The sequence below is a fragment of the Dermacentor andersoni genome, chromosome 4 (assembly GCF_023375885.2).
Source record: "Dermacentor andersoni chromosome 4, qqDerAnde1_hic_scaffold, whole genome shotgun sequence".
NCBI lineage: Eukaryota > Metazoa > Arthropoda > Arachnida > Ixodida > Ixodidae > Dermacentor > Dermacentor andersoni.
Window position 1 is genome coordinate 212,168,928 of NC_092817.1, and position 13,113 is coordinate 212,182,040.

Below are 13,113 nucleotides of genomic sequence, written 5' to 3' on the forward strand. Positions count from 1 at the left end.
TTTTTGAAATCATATTTATCGCCAGCGAACAAGGATATAAGGGAGATGACACCACACTGTGCTTGTCCCTTCTGTCTTCAGTTTACCAACACACCCAACAAATGGCAATGCTAATGTTTTGTTACCAAGAGGGCGTAATTGTTCTCAATAATATTTTTGCCACGCACCTTGAGCGCCTTTAGCTATATATTCTGGTCGAAAGATTCTCTATGAAAGAAAAATGTAATTAATAATAAACTGGATTGGAAATTTAAGGCTCAATTTCCGGAATCGTTTCGTCAGCATTTCTATGTAGCATTTGCTTTGTAAACGTAGATCACTTTTCGGCTATTCGGGTGTCATTTGCTAGCGTAGCGTTCTTGACTTGGGCGTCAAGCTTTCTTGCCACGAGGGTTATCATTTTATTAGGTAGGGGCACTTGGAAGAGTCGGTACACAATAGTATGCAAAAGCGGGAGGAACAGTGCGTAAGGAGTGTGTGGCAGAATTTGCTTCAAAGAGAAAGAAAAATAACTATGACATAGACATAATGAGAGAAAATAGAAGGTAATTTTAGCTCGCCTTTAATTGCGAAGTCACCTTCCACATGCCTCTTGGCCCTTGTGATCTGGAAAGGCAAATAATAGGAGTGTAAGAGAGAGAGAGAAGAAAGGGAGGAAAGGCAGGGAGGTTCAACAGACCGAGTCTAGTTTTCTGGCCAACACGTGGGGAGCAATAGGAGAATGAGGTAAAGCACAACGCAGCGCAATAGAGTTTTAGGGTGCAATAACCTACAATGCAAACAATCTATATTTGTGCTCATGAAAATATTTAACGGCGCTCGTGTGTAATGAAGGCTGCGTAGTGTTAATTTTGCGATATTGATATATTTACTATTGCAAACTCTGGACTACAAACATTTCCATATACTTGGAGTCAGCCTAGATTGAATAAAAAGCGGAAATAGTACATATGCAAGATTTCTTGCGGAAAGAATTGTTGTGTATTGTTCCCTCTACAAGGTAACATGAACATCAGGGATATTATGTGCATGTGGGAGAGATCATATGTGGCCACTCAATATTAAGCAGTGATTTTTCTCTGAAGTATTGTAATCTTATGTCGAACGATTCATTATTACTCAATAAAGCCTACACAGGAAAAAGGTACTGTTCTCCTTAGCAAAATTTGCGGAAACGTATAAGTACTTTATTTGGCAAGCATTTACATTATTTTACTGAGTTTTCCTTACATATGGTGTGAAATGTGCCTTCGACATTGCTGACGACAAGCTTTACGTGGCCAACAAGTCCTGCCAGCCTTGAAAGATGTCGTATTGATAAGTTAGGCAAATAGGATAAACAAGATGCAGTTTCGCCATAAAGGCGAAGCATCGTTTGCAATAGCAAATTAGTGGACAGCTATACGAAATTAGGATAGTAGTTTTATTGGCCGTATAAACTTGTAAACATAGGCACACTAACTAAATTAACAAGCATGGTGTCACGTGCGCAAAACCAACATAAACACATCTAACTCGATGACCACGGCAACTCGCTGTCAAAACGCTGCAGTGAGGTAACGAGGCAACAACAGCGAGCGTATTGAACTTCGCGCGGCCGCTCGCATCAACGCGAACTACGTCGCGAAAACACAGCGCAGCGCGGACTCCACCACAAAGGCTTTCAAGCTACAGCGGCCCGGGCCACTCGGAGTAAAACGCGCCCCCCTCCCTACCCTCCCCGCAAAACCTTGCACGCGACGGAAGGCAGTGCGCATCCACCCAACTTCCCGCTGCTGCGTGCGCGAGGTGGAGCCGCGAACGCCGGCTCGCCCAAGCACGCTTTCGCTCGCACATGCTGCATACGGGCAACGATTGTATCGCCCTTGGACTTTATACAGAATTTCACGGTGACGCCAACGCCGACAGCAAAAATGCGCCTGGAGGGTCCATATTCCTGCTATCGCAATAATAATTAGTACAAACGACATTGTGCGAAAGAGTTGTACGAAACCTGAGCGTGGGAGCGAGCGATCCGCGTGACCGTCAGCGCCAGGAAGCCGCCCCAGCTAGAATCGATACGAGAGTCCGGCCGGGCATGCGATACCTATGGACAGTTACGTAACCACTTGTCGCGCCACTGACCCTGAGACGGCCGCCGAGTACACACACACTATTTCGCGTTGCGGCGCTTTTGTGCGTGCCATTGCTATAACGGCGAGCAGCTCTGTAGTGGCACTATGGCAGGCATTGTCTGTGCGATTAAAACTAAAGGCACCGGCTAAACTGCATGACTTTAATTTTCAAGCGGCAAGCAGTGTATTCGCAGTGACATCTAATTTCAAGCGTTCATTCTGTGTCGTTGGGACGACCGTTGGACGCACCGTGGCCATGCGCGGACGCAATGACGCTGCGTCGTCGTAGCGCCTCAGCGAGAGAGGCCGCGGGCGAATGTGTCTCCGGAATGAGATCCGCACCCGCCGCCCGTATCTGGGTCAGAGGAGCCACAACTGGTTACATACACTGTCGACAGGCTTCGCATACCCAGCCGCATTCTTCTTTAGGTTCCAGCCGCTGCACTGAGAGCCACGCGGGACGCTCTGTGCTGCGTTTGGGTACAGATATACCAGACGGGCGCCATTTACATGTGGGCATTTTACTAAGCCTAGCATGGCAAATCCATATCAAGATTGAACCGCTTTTAGCTCCCGTTGTCGGCGCCATTCAAAGGACATTCAGCCAAAAACCATTGTCGTTATGCGGGCACTCAAATGAGAACATCCGCGCTGTAGCGGCGACAACAAAACGAGATCTTCCGGGCAACCAGTCAATACTTTAAAAAATGCGGTCTCCGGCCCCCAACGTATTTTGCACAACCGCATTACATACGCTAGTGACTGCTCAAGTTACAAAAATCTTACTTCCGAGTTATTCCTAATGTTTGTTCACAACATGACTCAAGCTGTGGCTTCCACTACGCTGAAGCTTTATGTGTGATTTCCAATACCGACCATGCACTTCATTGTCATTCTTTGGCGCTGAGACCGTCGCCTGTGCTCTGTTGAAGCACAGTGGTCCATGAGTTCCGAGGCGTGGGTTTTGCGTTGTCTGGGAGATGGCGCCACATTGAGTGGCGCCTCCTTCAGCCGGTTTTCTTCTTCCAGCCGGGCAGTGCGCTCTGTCTCTTTGGCGTCTTTCGCTGCCTCTCGGGCCGCCTTCAGCCGGTCTTCTTGTTCTAGCTGGCCATATGGGCCAGTGGACAGTATGGCCTGGTGCGGCGTGTTGCGGCGTGCTGTGCTGGGGTGCGCTGCTGCGAACATGTACTACACCCAATTGTGGCTAGTATCATCTACAACCAACCTGCTTTGCCGGTTCCGATTTTATGCTTACATGTACTCTCGATTGCGAGAGGGCCTCCAATATTTAATTACCCTGTCAAGGCAGTCAAAAGACTTCCTGTTTCCAAGTATGACTTCGTGGAAATGTAACCATGTATGAAATAGCCAGATCTCTGTGTATATTCCTCTCGGCTATAGTGGCGTAAGTTTTACTACTTGATCCCGCGAGACCACAACATGTACGATGCTAATTTGCTGGTCTAATAATTCTACTTCACTCTAAGAGAAAAAGAACGGGTCTGAAGTGAGCCGCACCAACTTGAACATCTTTTTCTTCGGTAAGACCCTTTTTTTCGTGAGTAAAGTCACGAAATAATGGCCAACCCTCCTGCATGAGTCAACTGACTCCCGATGGCTTGTCAAGAGCCGCTGTGAAAGATCACGACCACTTTATGACTCGAGATTACTCTTGGCGAGACAAAGACTAAAATGAAGAAGTACCAGATAATTTATTTTGCTCCATGCTTGCTTCTGGCTTAGGCAGACCCTCGGGGTTTATGTCCTGGCTGTGATGCAGTGTTTTGTAATGACCGCTAATTCTAAATGTCGATTTATTTACCATGTCTGTTCTCTCATTGCTGGTTTCCTCTGTTAAGGAAGACCTGGATTTGTCACATTTGAATTTGACCGCAAGCAAATCTTAAAAAAAGGGATTGGCTGATAAACACAGCACAGCCACGCGTTAAGTTCAGTAGACCCACTCAACAGTGCCGATTGTAAATGTTGTTCCGCGACGTAAAAAGAAATGTTGACGGTGTGCGTGCCAAAAATGAAGATCTTATTATGAGGTGCATGGTAATGGAAAACTGCAGATTAATTTTCAGAAGCTTTGGTTCTTTAACGTGCACGGAATTCTCAGTAAACGAGCATTTTTGCTTTCTGGTGTTATTGGAATGCGTGATGAAGAGCGCGAAAAGAGGGAACCGAACGGTTCAGATGCCTCTTCCTTTAACGCGTCTCCGAAACTTGTAAATTGCATCTGTTCACCTTAGATATGCACCCATCGGAGATTACCTCCAAGACAGGGCGAGAGTGGCACCAGACTCTGTTATAGCAGCAGCTAGAGGAAAAGAAGCGTGCAACACCAACGCCTCCCTTCCCCCGGCAAAATGATCTAAAGCCGAAGCCATCAAAAATACGACGCCATTTTGCAATTGTGCTGCATCATGCGCGAGCAAGTTGTTGAATGGTTCTGAAAGCGATGCGTTAGGGGCGACTGCAAAAGGACGGTACGGCAAGATACAGCAGGAACTTCGTTCCGTGCTATGTGAATGCGACTACAAGGACCGCCAGCAGCAGCGCGTCACTGACTTGGTCTTTGCTGTCATCGAGCAAGCGCAGCTCGCCGGACCGTGGCAATCAACCGAAGTGTTGCAGTTTTCACTGCGTCTTTCAGTGTGATGTAAAAGATCGTAACGGACATAGATGGCCAGATGCATACGAAAGCCTACTAGTGGGCAGTGAGCTGTACCGTTTTTCTCGTAACGTCCAAGGCGAGCTTATCAGCATTTTTCGATTTTACATAAGGGGCGTTTGGCTTTGTGGTTTGGCTAAATTTTGCGCGACGTTTCTCTTGGCCGTTAACAGACGTTTCCTAGGCACACGCGCGGGCCCATGCGAAAAGACTACTGGCAGACGGGGGCCACGGGAGAGCATCTGAAATTACAACAAAGCTGCGCTGCCAGGAGAAACAGCGCTCTTACCGATCCTCGTGGCGAGCGGCATGTCACATTGAAAGATCCGCAGAATAAGAAGTACTGCGTCACTTCAAGTCTAGAGAAAGTAGTAGCACCAGTGTGGCATTCGGTGCCGAACGCAGGTCGTCACAAACATTGAAGACAGCTAGTGTATATTGAAGATTCGCTAGTGCTTCAAGTATATTGCCGAAAATAACAAAATCATTACATTTCTGTATGGAGTGTCAGGCGATGTGGAACCACAAACATTTTCATAGCGGAAAGCCGGCTGCATGCACAAACGCAAGAGGCACAACGCTTTAAACGCTTAAACAAAATAAATTTATTCTGTATTTGTCTGCAAGGCAGAAACACATTAGCTAACAATGTAATCCGATATTTAATGTATTATTTTTCATGTCGTCTTTATTTTCACTGCTGTTACTATTTAAAAGCATGCATTTGCTGCAACCTTTATATGGTAAAACTTCGTAGGCCTACAGAACCTGGATGTGTTCTGTAGTGAATTTTTAATATTATTACTAGGTTTTCTATTTTCTGTCCTGTGGTTTATAGAAAAAGGGTACTTTCATTTGCATTTCTACGTTAGCGCTTACATTTGGCAGGCAGAAATGGGTTCATTGCAAAGTGGTTCCTCCCAGTGAGCTGGATATGAACCCAAGTTAATTCTGTCCTGGCTATTATAATATGCGTATAACAATTTTAAGGTGGTAGGCCACATAAAGAAGTCAATTTTTTGCACGAGAACAATTTATTGCTTCTGGTGTCTTCTGCATGCCCAAGCATTCAAGAATATGTAGCAACAAAAACTATTCTCCTATCATCATTAGTTCTGGAGTTACAGTACGTTGTCCATACATGACCTCGTATTCCAAAACCTAGACCAAAACGAAAACCACATTGCATGGGTTCAGAAAGTGTTTTTTCGTCAATATTATTATTATTCAAGTTACTTTCTAAGTTTTATTGTTATTGAAAGCTTAATTGATGTCGGAAAACATAGTTTTGCATTTGTAATTATTTTTAACTCTAGAAACGGCGACAAGCGGGACGAACGACACTCGTCACATTGCTCGTAGGATGTCTGTTGTTTGCGGCTACATCACGCTTCGTTTCGCGAATTTCCCAAGTGCTAGTGCAACTACGGCAGTGTCTTTACGCCATCTAGACCACATTCCGACCAGCATGGTGAAATTCAGAGCACGCAAAAGAAGGAAGCGCAAGTTTGCTGGAAATTAACACACGCCGAAGAGGCTGTACAGAGGGTAGAAGCAGTCGACCTAGGGAAGTATGTGAACAAAGGAGGGCTTCCAAACGACGTGCTTAACGAAGTGAAAACAGTATACAATGACTTGTCAAGTGTCTGCATGGAAAGACTCAAAATGCAAATTAGTGCTGCAACGGTCTGATATGGCAGCGGGCTCCCAAGGAGGTCTATGTAATCTTGCCTACACTATTGTTTGCATTGAATGTTGTGGCACACTTTATTAATGGCAGTGTTAACACCCTGGAAGTCCTCAGGAAGGATGATATCGGACCAGGGTACTACACGACAAAAGCTTGCATCACCAGAGATCAGCATCGCATCCAGAATGCTCAGCGCAAGTCAACTGACGGAACAAAACAGGCCAGGAAGAAAATACGAGCAGCTACACGAGCTAAAGGAGACACTAATGCATCTCGCGAGGAACCCATCTGTGAACCTGGTGCATTTCAGGTCTCTATACGGTGTTTTGCAGATGTTTCGCTAGGTCTGAGTACTTTGTTTACGTTTCTTTTTTCAAAACAACATTTCTTTCCAGCCCATGTGACAGATACTTCCATAACCTTTTTCTGGGTGTGTATTTTGAACTGAAATTTTAGTTGCACATTTCCAACATATACACCTCTGCAATTAACCAGAATAAAAGAAATGATATGATACTTTTGAATTCAGAGCTCATATTGCAAAGCGGTTGAGTAAAAATTGCCAATTACCTTTTTTTATTTTTTAACATTACCTCATTATTTTTTGTTGTATATATTCATTCTGGTCGACTGCATAGTCCCAATAATTAGTTACAGAAATGGCAAAGTTTTACTCAAATAAGCCTTCGATTAGTAAGTTATCACGGTTAGCGTGACTACCACTTTTAGCCGATTTTTCAAAAAAAAGTTACCTGCCAAAAAATAAACACACAATATTTTCAGCTGTAAACGATTGGGTAACGTAAAGAAACCATGCTTATTCTGAAGAAAACGTTATATCAACCCAGCTCATTTAAAAAAAAAGCTTTCTTTAGTGGCATATCACCTTAAGTAAATAAAGCTGAAGTTAGCCTAATCACTGTAGGATAATTTGTTGTAAAAGTAGAAGGCCATTTATAATTTTACTGCTTCCACTCAGAAATACCTTTTTTCTTGAACCAGAAAACTCTGACAGCGTTGAATAAAATATAATTAAGTGGGGTGTATTCTACAAATTTAATAAAAAATTTCTGTCATGTATAAGAGATTACATTATCTCGTCCTTCTCTACTGCTGTTCTAGTGCGTGTTATTAAAATTTTGAAATGCATTTTATTTTTGGTATTCAAGAGGCGCCAAGAGCCAGAGGAAGTAGCCATGTTATCCAGCACATTATGGGTGAGATCAATCGTAGCAGGCACTTTGGCATATCTCCATAGCAGTATGATACTATTTGTTGCAATTTTTGTGTCCTCATTCCTGCCTTTATTCATTTTGGTATTATTGAGCAAAGGGTAATATCCTTACTCAGACACAGAGTAATCGCGCAAAGAAGACAAATGGCTGGAGGAGACAAGAGACACGAGCCTGCTTTGACGATGTCTCAGTGTTGTGCAGTTACTGTGTTGTTATCAGCTAACAAGCTAAAATTTCTGATAAGCTATGTTTACTAATTCACTCTTATTAGAGTTTTCATTGCCACAACATATTGAAGGGACAGATGTAGAGTGAACCCCAAAATTTTACGGAAATCGAGATCTGAGAAAAAGCTGGATAATTGCGCAGCCTAACAATACAGCCAACTATTCACATTCACAGCCTGTACCAATATATGTGAATAACATTGTGATGTTCGGTTTAACGGACAACTGTTGAGACTGCTCCGAAATTGAAAGTTTTCTCAGATCCCGAGGTCGGTAGACTTTTATGGTTGACTGCACACAGGAAGACGGAGACATGAAACGATGAAGGAGCCGTAGAACAAGGAATATTTCTGGAGCCAATGCTTGGACAAGGAGGAGGAGACGAGTCGTTTTGTGGGAACATTGGCTCCAGCTACATTCCTAGTTTAGCATTGTTAACTAATAAAAGAAAGCATTGTTGCTGTTGCATCGAGTATTATGCATTACGGAATAAAAATGAGCAGGGTGAAATGTAAAGACTGTCAATGTTGGTACGTACTTGATGCTAGAGCAAGAAGTGGGCGGAATAAAAATAACTTGTAAAGAACATTGTTGTTTTTCACTACATGGATGGGCAGCTTAAATCTCAGCTTGCACTTTGTTGCACTAACGACCAACGGAACTCGTTAATTAAATTAGCTTGGTGATTTATTTTCTGAAAAGATCTTAAAATTAGATTAATTAACCTTAATATACCGCAGGTTAAAATATATACAATGACATTTTAAGATGGCAGGCTTGCAGCTGACTAGTAGATCACTCGATGGCGTGAGGTGAGGTTCCAACTGAACTTACATGCACCGCTTGGAAGCACATTGTTTTTCATCTTTGCTTGCATTTTCATAAACATAAGTGACGTTTCGTTATTGTCAGTGCTCTAGTTGTGTTGTAGGACCCAGCCGTTTACCTTTATTTCTATCGTTAGCAATGTTACCTAGACAACTGCTGCATTTTTCAAACATTTGTGCAAATTTTTGGCACGTACAACTTGGTGGCTCCTGCCCCTGCCAGGAGGCAGGGGCAGGAGTCCACCCTGCCCCTGCCTGTCCACCCTGTCCCGACTACTTCCACGAGAGAGTTGGGAGCCTTAGTGATGATGCCAAGCAGGCGAACACCATACAGCACGATGCGGGTAACTACACGTAATCCAGCAGCGTAGTCTTGACTGTAGTGGCTTGTGGCCACTTCGCAATCATGAAATTAACCTGAAAGCCGTTTAGACTCCCCGGTATCGCTACAGGAACGCTCAAGTGCATGCATTTTGTCTTAGCCACCAAGCGGTTACGTGGATTAGACAAACCAGGATGTAAATTTCGAGACTAGTGGGAGACGACATATACACTTTTTTTTGCTTAATGTACAAACTACTTTGACAAAGCTTTAAAAATTTAAAAACAGTGGAGTATTCTGTCAGATGTGATATTTGCCATATCTTTACTAAGACCGCCTCAATGCTAAATATGCGGATGAACATACGCCAAAACTGAGTTTTTTCGCAATTTCATCCTCATCTCTGTGTACTGCTGCATAACATCTTCCTGAAACCATTATCAGTGGAGAGCACAAGTCCTGGAAGCCTGGGTTACAAAAGTTTACAGGTTTTGCGCGAAGCCAGTTCTCTGGAAATAAAATTAATAGGCCCTCCTGCCCATTTTTTAGTTACCCATAATAAATTGAACAATGGCTAGTAATCAGGGAGTCCAATCTTTGGTGTAAAGCCTCTCTTCATACTCATGAGAAAAATTTGTTCTGGTCTGATAATTAAGGAACCTGTCTTTTGGCTATGCTTTAGATGATGCATAGTTTGGTGCCTTACAACGAAATTCCCATAGCACTTACGCAAATAAAAAAATAAAAAAGTATATCGTGAAATGAACATTTGTCCTATATTGAAGGGCCCCCAATCTTTCAAAAAAAAATCCCAAGTGGTCGAGCGCCAGGTTGGGGCAGTTGGGATGGAATATCATACTTAAAGACGTGGGGCATACGGACGGCCACGTAATATACACTTGACAATGTTTTAAGGTGCAATTATTGATCAACACAAGAAAATCTGACAAGCATTCCATCCTATAAGCAGTTGTTTATGTTTATTTAAAGTTTTTGCACATTTACTTGGGTTTGGTGTCCTGTGTTTATTTTCATTATCTGCTATTTGTAGCTCGTAAGCTTCAAATTTGTCCTATGGCGAAGAATACTTTGGGGCTTATAGATATGAACGTATGTTTTTTAGATTGCTTTGAAATTTTGCCCAAGCCATGCCACACACTCGGGCCAAGCCTTTTGCGAACGATGCATGACGAGGATCGGTGCATGAATATCAAATGCGTCCATAGATCAAGGCAACCTGCTGTGCAACCAGCTTGCAAGCCTTGGTGACCACTGTATATGTTTCCCCTATTTCGCAGATGTGTCTCGGCTGTCATTTATCCAAACAGCATCGCCAGCTGTGGCCACTTATCAAACCATAAGTGAATACATGGTCTGCTGAAGATTTGAAAGTACTGGCATTCGTAGAGTTTTTTACGTAGATTTCAAGTATGCTATTGGCGTTCTTGTAGCTTCTATATTGTTAGTTATGTCCTACAGAGCGGCAAAATATATTTACGGATACTTGCTCGTGTTAAAAAGTTTCACAGAAAGCATCGTGCTGGTACCTTATTTAGTTCAGTTTAGATCGCAAAGTGCTGATATCTATCCAAACAGCTTGTACAGTTACTGGAACTATGGAATAAAATTCCGGTAGTTTCAATAATATTGAGGGATACTGCTATTTCCAGTAGATATCAGCTTTCTCCATATCTTGAAAAGTATGTGTGCGAAATTTTATTCTCATGGGAGTGTCGAAAAAATATTGCAGTGCAGCACTCTATACTTGCATAGTTCCACTAATTTTACGTGCTGTTTGGATATATATCGGCACTTTGCAGCAAAGCAAGGCCTAAGTTAATTATAGCACCGTGCTTTTTGTGAAAGTTTAACAAACAGGAAAGTGCCCTCAAGAAGCACTATATACCTTGCCGTTGTGTAAAACATAATTCAAGAAATGTAGCAGCTAAACCAAAACCAATTACATTTAAAAAATCTGCTTGAAGAGTTCTCTAATTTGTTCAATTTTCAGACCTGCAGTACAAATTATTAAAGGAAATTTCATGTAGCGTCTCCCCTTAACTCAAGATTTATTAAGCAATACAGGTCCCTTGCTATATTGACCTTCAACATAGCTACACAAAGTTGAAGACAAGTGCTTTTGTGCAAGCGACTCTAGGCTGTCTTCCCGTGGGCTGCTGTTAAACACTGAATTTGCCTGCATTCGGTAGAAGTGCAATACCAAAATTTTTGTGAATGCGCCATTGGTAGTGGGACACTGCCATGAAAAAAAGAGAGTTCAGTGAAATGCAGCATCGACTATCACTTGGTACGACACTTAGATTTTAACTCCATGTCCTTGTTTTCTGTATTGTAGTGAATGTTTCAACGGTGATTTCCTCTACTTATCGAACAAGCTGATCGAACATAGCTGCTTCACGACAAAGCGGCAATTTGCGCTAGAAGAATTTATAGCAGTCGCAGGCGTCAGAATTACAGTACTCAAGAATTTTTGCTTTGTACTAAATCAGACTAGCACCAGTACTGAGATGCACGTCCGGAAAAGCAAAGATGGAATAGATTTCTGTTCCACACAGAATTGTCCCACAGGAATTATAAAAGGCTTTGTGGCAAAGTAAAATCTGAGTCAGCAAAGGATGCTTCACCAAGTATGGGGATAAAAATTTCAGAGCTGCCACTCAGGACTGCTACAAATTAATCATACGTTCGCACTGACTAGCTTCAATAACGCAATGCTAGCATTCTGCTGAAATTATTAAAACATCAATTATCTTGATCTTGTTTAAGAATACATTGGTAATTATCATGCATTTCTAATCTCTGTCACTTTTGCAATCATTTGCCAATTACTTTTTCAGCCTACAATTCTGGGTAATGGAGATACCCGTCGGAGAAAGAACAAGTACATTGTATTTAATGATAAAAGTACTAGTAGTTCGTAGATTTCATTTTTGTCTTCAGCATTCAGTCAACCTTCTAGGATCCCAGTGTTTATAGAAACACTTTCTGTATATGTGTCAAACCATAGGGAGGCCTTACGTAGGTTCGTCAGGCTTACTAAGCCTGAAATCATAACAAGGAATATCGCAAGAATTTTATATGAGTGACATGCAAATGTGGCATCTTGTGCAACTTATTCATGTATTTACAGAGGGCCGACTACAGCTTTACTTTCTCTTTGTTGCTTTTGGCTCTTTATGAACCATCTGTACTGTTTATTGTTACAACTGCCCTGCGTGTCGGTAAAGTTTAATTATCGCGTGTTCTGCTTTCTTCCTTGTCCTCATGATTCATATACTATCTTTGTCGGAACAGAATACAGCTACCTGGGCTACATATTTTACCAGTGTGTTTGCTTTATGGCAAATTTTGTATTATTCCTTGTTGTAACCTGCCAAATCGCCGGTGTTAGCTATTATACTTAGTTTCAAAAAACATATTTATATCAACATAAATGTTTGGTATAAATAATGCTGTACTTTTTTAGGTTCTGAGCACTTTAGGGGCCCGGAATGTAATCCCTGCAATATCGTTGGGCGTTACGCACCCAAGCTGACACGGAAACTAGTCAAGAAAGCGCACCACAGCCTCTCTGAGTAGACCCTGCGAACAAAGGGTCGGTTTTCCTGCCACGCACGCCGAACAGTTGGCACGGATCGAGAGAAAGCGGGCGCCTGCTCGCGAAAGACAGCGACGCCGGAAGGCCGATTCGTCTGTGCGACAATGTGAAGCAGAAGCCAAGCGTCAACGAAGAGAGGAGAATCCCCAACTTCGCCAGGTAACAGTCAAGGCTCAACAACACCGAAGGAAAGCGAATCCTGCGGTTAAAGCTCACGAAGCTCAAGCGAAACGGCAGCAAAGGCAAGCTAACCCTAATTTAGTTAAAGGTCAAATGGAAGCTGCACGCAAACGTAGGTAAGTGAATTACCAACTTCAATTCAAGTGCAGCAAGCTCAAGCTAAACGACAGAAAAGGCAAGCGGATCCCCAACTTCAAGTTCGAGACACACCAGCGAAAATTC

General features: G+C 42.9%; 1 long non-coding RNA gene across 1 annotated transcript in view; it reads right to left on the minus strand.

Moving 5' to 3' along the window:
- Positions 1 to 559: 559 nt before the first annotated feature.
- The window catches only part of LOC129386680 (uncharacterized), a 93,250-nt gene continuing 80,696 nt past the window's right edge, over positions 560 to 13,113 (minus strand). The window contains exon 3 of the long non-coding RNA XR_008613978.2: positions 560 to 606. This is a non-coding gene — a long non-coding RNA (uncharacterized lncRNA). The remainder of the gene's footprint in view (positions 607 to 13,113) is intronic.